The following is a 9552-nucleotide window of genomic DNA, read 5'->3' as shown; positions in this document are numbered from 1 at the left end:
GACAGGGGCGTTCCTGCACCCAAGCCCTGTCAAACCCCTAGCTTCCTGGTGGCGTCAAGAAACACTAATACCCTCTGGACTTACTATTAACTAACAAACAGGACAGAATCACGGGGGTGCAGGGGCAGAGACACTTGGAAAAAAGTGACCACAATATAATTAATTTCCAGCTGTCATTTAACAAGAAGCCTTATCATGGAGTGACAAAAAAACTAAACTTTAATAAAGCAAAATTTGATCAGCTCAGAACTACTATGGGTAACATTAATTGGGATAATGTCCTCAAAAATAACAGTACAGACGACAAATGTAAGAAGTTTAAAAACATCCTAATGACCTCATGTGACCTGTTCATACCCTTTAAAAATAAAAGAACTACAAGTAGAAGGAAACCAATGTGGCTCGACAAGACTGTAAGGAGGGCAATAAATGAAAAAAGGAAAGTGTTTAAATTACTAAAACAAGAAGGCAGCTAAAATCATACAGGGGAAAAAAACAAATCATGTAAAGAAAAGATCAAAATTGCCAAGGAGGAGGCAGAGAGACTGCCAATGAAAGCATAAATAATCCTAAACTATTCTTCAATTATATAAACAGTAAAAGGATTTGCACTGAAAGCACTGGCCTGCCAACAAATAATGCAATTTATTAAATAGTTTTTTTTCTAGTGTATTCACAAATGAAAAGGAAATGCCACACGAGATGCAGGGGAATAAAATGAACCCCCCACTAAATATTGCTTGCCTAACATAAGAGGAAGTGCAGAGCCAGTTAAAGAGGATTAAAATCGATAAATCGCCGGACCAGGATGAAATACACCCAAGGGTTCTAAGGGAACTAAGTGACATGATAGCTAGACCACTATTTCTTATATTTATGGACACTATTGAGACCGGGGTTGTACTGCTGGATTGGCGCATTGCCAATGTGGTTCCAGTATACAAAAAGTGATCTAAAAGAGAACCTGGTAACTACAGGCCAGTAAGTCTCACTTCAATAATTGGAAAAATATTTGAGGGGTTTCTCGAGAGACGCCATCCTAGAATACCTTAGGGAAAACAACGGTATAACTCCTCATCAGTATGGGTTCATGAGGGGTGTAGGGGTGCGCTACAGAAGATTGCCTGTAGGGGGCAACAGACAATCAGTCTGATGCCTGAAGCAAGAAGGAAAACACCCACAGGTGTGGTGACTGATATAAAAAGGGTTGTACCCTGCTGCAACAGAGACAGTGTCTGGCTGAGAGCCAGAGAGTGCAGGGCTGCCAGGCCCAGTGTGACTTCCAGTGTGACTTACAGTGTGAGCAGAGAGGTAGCAGGATCCCTGGGGAACGCCTGCCGCGCACTAGAGTCTGAAGAGACGGAAGGCCCTAAAGAGTGAGGACAGGGGGGCGTGACCTGGACCATGAGGAGCTGAGTCGCACTTTGCTGGAGCTCCATTTCCCCACGCCTAAAACACTAAAAAAAAAGCATCCAGACCCAAAAATCAGCAGCCCAGAAGGCAGAAATGGGCAAGAAGAAGAGGGGGACCAGCGTTCCAAGAAGAGAAAAGGAGGATTTAGGTCCGCTGGACCGCTTCATCACAGCCGCCGGTGACCGCTGCAAGATGCAGGAGGAGAAGAGCGGGAAACGGCCCCCGGCAGATCAGCCAAAAGAAGGGAGAGGACGCCGACCGGAGGACGGAGGGGACCTGGACCAGAGCGACTACTCACCCAGCAAGTCTCCCGACGGATCACCGCACACCAGCCCGCCACCACCTTCAGCTCGGCCAGACAGGAGGGCGCCGGTAGAAAGCGCGCGACCGCGCCGACACTCTGAGCCCTCAGACAGCACCTGCGGAGGACTGACAGCTGGCTCCGTCTCCCCACAGAGCATGAGGTACTCACCGCTACTGACAGCCACGGAGACACCGAAACAACTGCACCGGGAAGCCCTGCCGGAAGTGTGGGTTCGGCCGCAAAACCGGAAGTGGAGGGAGATCGGGACACCGCAGCAAGGGGAGCAGCGGGGAGAGGCGCCGAAGCACGGGGGACACCTGCAATGGACATAGGTACAGGAGGGGAGAAGCACGGGAGCCCTATAACCCCCAACATGAATAAGCCTACACCCACACCCACCAGGGGCCCTGAGGTGCCCAAAAGGGGATATGTGGAGGCCTTAAAACAGGCACATAAACCCCAAGACCCCCCACAAGAAAGCGAGGAGGAGTGGGCAGCCTCCCCTGGACCTTCACCTAGACCCCAGGGAAATAGAGGGGCAGAACACCAAAAAGATATGGGAGACCCCGATTGGTGGGCCCACCTAAGAGAAAAGGGGGGAGAAATGGAGAGCTGCCGCGCACACCCACACCCCAGCTAGGAGACAACACTCCAAGCGCAGAGCAACATATGGCCATGCCCAGCAACTCATCACAACAGGACACACCGCGAACAGAAAAGCGCCCCACGAACAGAAACGCGCACCAATCCCAGAGTAGAACCAGTAACCAGAGAAGATCAACCGAGTCAGACTCAGATGACTGGAATTGGAAGGAGCACCTTAGAGCTATCCCAACCAAGGGCGACCTGGACAACCTGTTCGCTCAATTCGCCTCGTCCCAAAAATCTGCCCTAGAAGCCTTACAAAAAGAAATCCACCAGATGGGACGACTGATGGAAACGGAGGAGACTCAAGAACAAGTATTCCAGCGCATAGACGAACATCACGACATCCTATGCAAACACGCGAGTCAAATTGCGGAGCTCACAACTCAATTAGATGACATAGAGAATCGCCACAGGCGCAACAACTTGAGGATAAGGGGATTAGGAGAGGAAGTTGAGAACAAACACTTGGAGGCATGGGCACAAAAATGCTTAGGTGAACTCCTGAACAGAACCCCGAACGACCCAATCGAAATAGATAGGATACATAGAGCGCTAGGCCCGAGATCAATAGACCCTGAAAGACCGAGAGACGTGGTGTGTAGGATCCATTTCTATAAGGAAAAAGAAGAGATCCTACGCCAGATCAGATCCAAGGGCCCGATAAAGTTCTGAGAAAGAAACCTCCTGATACTGCCGGACCTCTCCAAAAGAACACTTCAACAACGGCGAGCACTGAAGCCTCTATTGACAATACTAAAAGAAAAAGAAATCCCGTATAGATGGGGATACCCCTTCCAATTGATAGCGGGCACAGGGTGCGAGACAGCCACATTCAGATCACTGGGAGATCTACCCAAGTTCCTCTCAGCATTGAAACTCCCGATGGTGTCGCTACCGGAGTGGCAGAAAACAAGCGCCCCGACACCCTCCCCCCCTAGGGGCCAATGGCAGGTGGTCAACCACGGGCGCAAACAGCCACATAAAGAAGACAGAACTCGTCCACCAAGAGAACACCCCAAATGAGTCTGATACAACCGGACGCACGCAAGAGATTTTACCGAACCTCGAACATCACCCCCGGAGGGAAGGACCTAAAGAACTCACAAAGTAGAGACATTGCCCCCAGCAAGGTTCCCGAAAGCTGACACAAAATATCCAGCCTATGATGACATAAGGGGACTGCTAAAGGAACTACCTAACCCGACAAAGGAGGACTGACCAACCGAACCTCTAGATGGACACGCAGTCTCCTGGGAATCTTGACCCAGGACCTAGGGCAACGGGGCCACTCTTTTATACTTTGAATCCTTCTACCATTTCCTACCTGTTCTATTTCTAACTAACAGTATTTCTAACTAACAGTATGCCCTCTAAACATTACAGTCAGAGGGTCCTCTCTGTCTCCCTCTAAGATAAGAAGCCCCTTCTCCTTTCCTTCATACTAATATTCATATAGTCACTTATTCACCCTCTCTAGTGTGTCACACCTATTTGTCCCTCTTAGTCTAATCTCAAACGGGTCTGGATGCCCACCACAACTTTCAATAATAGACGTGGAGTGAGGAGGTGTGGCTCTCGGACTCGACCTACCCAGCCACCCCCCCACTAGGGACCGCAGCATCACACTGCTGCATAGACGTTAGCCGTCTATAAATGTAGAATGCTTTCCACAATTGAACGCAAAATTAATTGTTGTTTTCTTGTCATTGCTCATATGTGGACTTATGTTTCCCCCTCCCCCCCCCCTCTACCCTTTCGTGTTCCCCACACCCTCCCCCGTTCCAGGTTATACCCGCAGGAACGATAAGGTGCCAAGATTCCCACCACAAACTACGGATACCTCCAACAGATTCCAATGGCCAACCTGACGATATGCTCTTTTAATGTATAGGGCCTCAATTGTCCCAACAAGCGTAACCAAGTGCTGTACAGGCTCCACAGGAAAGGGGTGATGATAGCGATGCTCCAAGAGACACATTTCCCACGCACCAGCACGCCGGACTGCAACATGAACAAATATTACCCCAAGTGGTTTCACTCTACCCACCCCGAAAACAAAACCTGTGGGGCCTCGATAGCATTTCACGAATCAATAGCCCCAGAGGTACTGGCCCAAAAGTCTGATGAAGAAGGGAGGTACATATTTCTGAAAATACTCATCGCCAACAAAATTTTTACAATTGCCAATTTGTATTTTCCTAACCAGGGACAGGTGGGGTTTGCTTCCACAGCTCTCCGGGGGCTCGCAGAATTCGCAGAAGGATCACCGATCGTGCTAGGCGGTGATTTCAACATGTGTATGGAACCCCGACTGGACTCCTCCACGGGACGCTCAACATTATCCAAAGCAGCTATTCGTAAGGTACAGAGGATACTAGTGAGTATGGACCTGATCGACCTCTGGCGCATCCTCCACCCGGGTAAGCGTGACTACAGCTTTCACTCAAGGGCACATAACTCATACAGTAGAATTGACTACATATTTGTTTCACACGGTCTGCTCGACGGAGCCCCCAAGTGTTCCTTAGACATATTCCTTTGGTCTGACCACTCCCCGGTATTTGCATCCTTGGGCTCGGGGGACACCGGGGGGAGGACACTTGGCGGCTCAATGACAGCCTGCTCAAAGACTCCGCATGTGCACAGGACATCAGAAAAACTATAAAAAATTTTAAGAACGATCATAAATCAGACCCCACAAGCGCCCCTATAAAATGGGAAACTCTAAAGTGCGTGTTGAGAGGTGTCTTCATCTCACATAGCGCAAGGATCAAAAGAGACCACACCGCACGCCTCACCCAATTAATACGTGATCTTAACATAAAGGAAATCTCTAACAAAACAGCGTCGTCGGCCACTCTACAAACAGAGATATCAGAACTCCAGCACAAAATCCTAGACATATTAGATCAAAGAGCATTATGTAATAGAGACAAACTGAAAGCCGGTTATTACGAATACGGGGACAAGTGCGGTAGCTGGCTTGCCAAAGCTCTACATCCAAGAATGGCACATCCACACATACACTCCATTAACTCAGCGAAAGGGGGGAGGGTCCATGCTCCACAAGAAATACTAGGGGAATTCAGATCATTTTACTCCAAACTATATAACATACGTGAGACTGAGGAGGGAGCAGGGACTCAAAAGGCACAAAGGCTATCAGAATATCTAGATTCTCATGCCCCAGGGCCCCTCCTGCCAGAGGAATCCGAGGGTCTAGAAAAGGACTTTGAGCCAGAGAAACTCAAACAGGTGCTTTCAGAAATTAAACCAGGGAAAAGCCCAGGCCCAGACGGGTTCTCCCTGAGATTTTATAAGACTTGTGGAGACCTGATCTCAGATATGCTACTTAAAGCCTTTAACGAGGTATCAGGGGGCTGCCCCTTCCCACCTCAAGCCCTTCAGGCCCACATCGTCCTGATACCCAAACCCGGGAAGGACCCCCTGTCGTGTGGCAGTTACCGACCAATTTCTCTCATCAACTGTGACTTAAAAATATTTTCAAAAATGATAGCAAATAGGTTAAATCCTACAATCCCCCGAATTATCCATGGAGACCAGGTGGGCTTCGTTTTGGGGAGAGAAGCGAGAGATAACTCCATAAAGACCCTGGCCTTGATCGACCAGGCAAGAAAGAAAAGAATCCCATTATGCCTGTTATCTGTCGACGCTGAAAAAGCGTTCGACAGAATCAGTTGGAAATTCCTAGAAGCAACTCTCCGCAAGGTGGGACTCGGACCAAGAGCTTTAGCCCGGATAATGGCCCTCTATCATCGCCCCTCGGCACAGCTCAGGGTCAATGGCAAGTTGTCAACCCCGTTTGAGGTTAGGAATGGCACACGACAGGGGTGTCCCCTATCCCCCACATTATACATCTTAGTCATGGAAGCATTAGCTAATGCAGTTAGGAACAATCCCTCAATACGTGGAATACAGACTGGTAGGGAGGAACGAAAACTATCACCATACGCAGACGACCTCCTGTTGTATGCCACCGAACCACACGTAAGCTTCCCCAATATCTATATATACAAGAGTTCGCCACTTTTGGCAAGCTTAGCAATTATAAAGTAAATGCCCAGAAATCTGTAGTCTTAAATATCACTATCCCACAACAGGAGGCCAGTAATATGGCCGTAGCTTTCCCATTTCAATGGAGAAACGACTCACTCAAATATCTGGGAATTCACATCCCAGCCGACCCAATTCAGCTGTTCGAACTGAATTACAAGCCGTTACTACTGACCCTGAAAAAGGACATGGAAGGTTGGGCTAGAGGCCCGCTGTCATGGTTTGGCAGAATGAGCGCAGTTAAAATGGATATCCTCCCTAGGATACTATATACCTTCCAATCAACACCATGTAACCCCCCGAGAATCTTCTTCGACAGACTGAGAAGTTTGATACTCCGGTTCATATGGAGGGGAGGTTCTAAAAGACTCAGTTATAAAAGCCTGTCCAAGCCAAAATCTAAGGGAGGGGCGGGCCTACCCGACTTTCACCTCTACCATAAAGCCACAATAGGAACCCTAACACTAGATCTACACCACCACGAATCAGATAAATTACGGGGACCAAATCGAAAACGAGAATAACACCTTTTCACCAAAAGGAGCATTTTGGATCCCGAAAGGGGTCAATTGGGAGAAAGCGGAGGCTTCAAGTCTGATGACCACCCTCCTGGGGGCATGGAAAGGGGGCTGCCGGACAACAGTCCCGGGTCCCCTCACCCCCCTAACCGGAAACCCTCAGATCCCTGCAACACTGGGCATTCGCAGACTGGGATTCCTACCCCTCGGAACGGAAGCTAAAATAAGGGAGGTGATAGACACTCGGCGTGCGCGACCTGGCGAACATACAGGGAACAGGGGGAACTCCCCCGGGCTCATGGATGCAATACCTACAGATTCGTAGTTACCTGGGGAGGGTGAGACCTGAACAGGGGTGGAACCTAAACCTTACCCCGTTTGAGAAATTATGCAGTGGGGAAGAGGCACTGAGGCATACCGTGTCAATACTGTACAGTCAGCTACTGGAGGAGAAACTTGATGGTCATACCCCCAGGTGGATCACTGCGTGGGAGGAGGTCCTGGGCAGATCCTTCCCCGGAGAGCTCTGGAGCAAAGCATTCCAACACACCCATAAGATGTCGGTGGCCAGTAGGCTGCAGGAATTGAACTTTAAAATACTATCAAGATGGTACATGACACCAGAGAGGCTTCGCTCCCTCTTCCCATCGGCCTCAAATACCTGCTGGCGATGCCTTGGGGAAGTGGGCTCGATGCTACACATATGGTGGGAGTGCCCCATGATCAGACCCATCTGGCGAGACATGGAAAAATTATACGGGAAGGTGTGCAGGAAATGACTGACCCTGACACCAGAGGTGGCACTTCTATCCATTCCTCCCTCAGGAACCCACTCGCTCAAAAAAGGCCTGCTGAAATTCTTTATCATGGCTACGAGGCAGGTAATACCCAGATTCTGGAAACAGGACATGGAAATCCCCAGAGGCGCGTGGGTAGGGGCAATGGATGAAATAGAAAGATTAGAGAGACTGAGATCACAGGACGACGTAGCTGGACGAGAGAATTTCTACCGCACCTGGGCAGCCTGGATAGACACACGTAACTCTCCCGTATTCACTAGGTGGCTACGGGACGGCAACTGTGAATAAAAACCAAAGGGTTTCAACCTGGATTCCCCCCCCCCCTGACCTCGCTCTCCCCCTAATATCTTACCCCCCCCCCCCTCCTTCCCGTGTCTGTCAAGTAACAGAAGAGAATTTACACAAAATAACATTGTTTTTCATAATGTTTTCTTTAATAGTTGCAACAATCGGTTTGAGACGTGAATTTCACGCTACTAATGCTACTTGTTAAGTAATGTTATACATGCAACAAAAAATCAATAAAATATGTTGAAATAAAGAGTGAGGACAAGCTACGCCCTGGATACCCACAGGTCTGTGCAGAACCTATGGACTTGTATTGCTGCCATAATGGAGGATGTACTTGCTTTACCCTACGGACTGTGAAGGGTTAAAGCCATCAGAAACTTTGTTTCATGTATTGATTATTACCCCTGGAGACCCAGTAATCTTTGTATTGGTTAAGTTGGTGTTAATAAAATGAAGATAAAGAAGGAAAGTGAAGGTTTGGAGTACTCTTTAACCCCCGTGTTGTCACAGGGGTTAATCATGTCAGACCAATTTGATCAGTTTTTACAATAAGGTAAGTTCTAGGCTGGACCTGCGAGAGTCTATTGATCTCGTATATCTGGATTTCTCTAAAGCATTTGACACCGTGCCGCATAATAGGTTGATATATAAAATGAGACCGCTGGGCGAAAACGTGTGTATCTGGGTAAGGAATTGGCTCAGAGATAGAAAGCAGAGGGTGGTAATAAATGGTTTATACTCTGATTGGGCCACCATTGCTAGTGGGGTGCCACAGGGTTCAGTATTAGGCCCCATTCTGTTCAATATATTTATCAATGACCTGGAAGAGGGACTACACAGTAAAATATCAATATTTGCAGATGATACAAAATTATACAAGACAATTAATACAACAGAGGACAATATGCGGCTACAAAAGGACCTAGATAAGTTGGGGACATGGGTAGAAAAATGGCAAATGAAGTTCAATATTGATAAATGTAAGGTTATGCACATGGGCAGGAGAAACGGGTGTCACCAATATACAATAAATGGGGTACTGCTAGAAAAAAGTTATATGAAAAAAGACCTGGGGGTACTAGTGGACTGTAGACTTAACTGGAGCAATCAATGCCAGTCAGCTGCTGCAAAAGCAAATCAAGTCTTAGGGTGCATTAAAAGAGGCAAAGGGGTGAGGGATGAGAACTAATATTATTCTTCCACTATACAAGGCGCTTGTCAGGCCTCACATGGAATACTGTGTACAGTTCTGGACCCTGGGGCTCAGGAAAGACGTTGCAGTGCTTGAGGGGCTTCAAAGAAGGGCAGCATACTGTAGTGTGACTCTGGACACATGGCATACATTGAGTAGCTGGGAGGGCAAGATGCTGCTTGTCATGGCGGAACTTACCACTCTCCCTCCTGGAGGGAGGGACCCATGCAGCCAAGGCCAGGGCAACGTTGGGCCTCTTCTGGACACCCCCGGCATGGGGATGCCCAATAAACATTAGGATAGGTGAAAGGG

Source organism: Eleutherodactylus coqui, chromosome 1 (genome assembly GCF_035609145.1).
Source record: "Eleutherodactylus coqui strain aEleCoq1 chromosome 1, aEleCoq1.hap1, whole genome shotgun sequence".
Taxonomy (NCBI): Eukaryota; Metazoa; Chordata; class Amphibia; order Anura; family Eleutherodactylidae; genus Eleutherodactylus; species Eleutherodactylus coqui.
Note: the sequence above shows the minus strand (reverse complement) of the source record.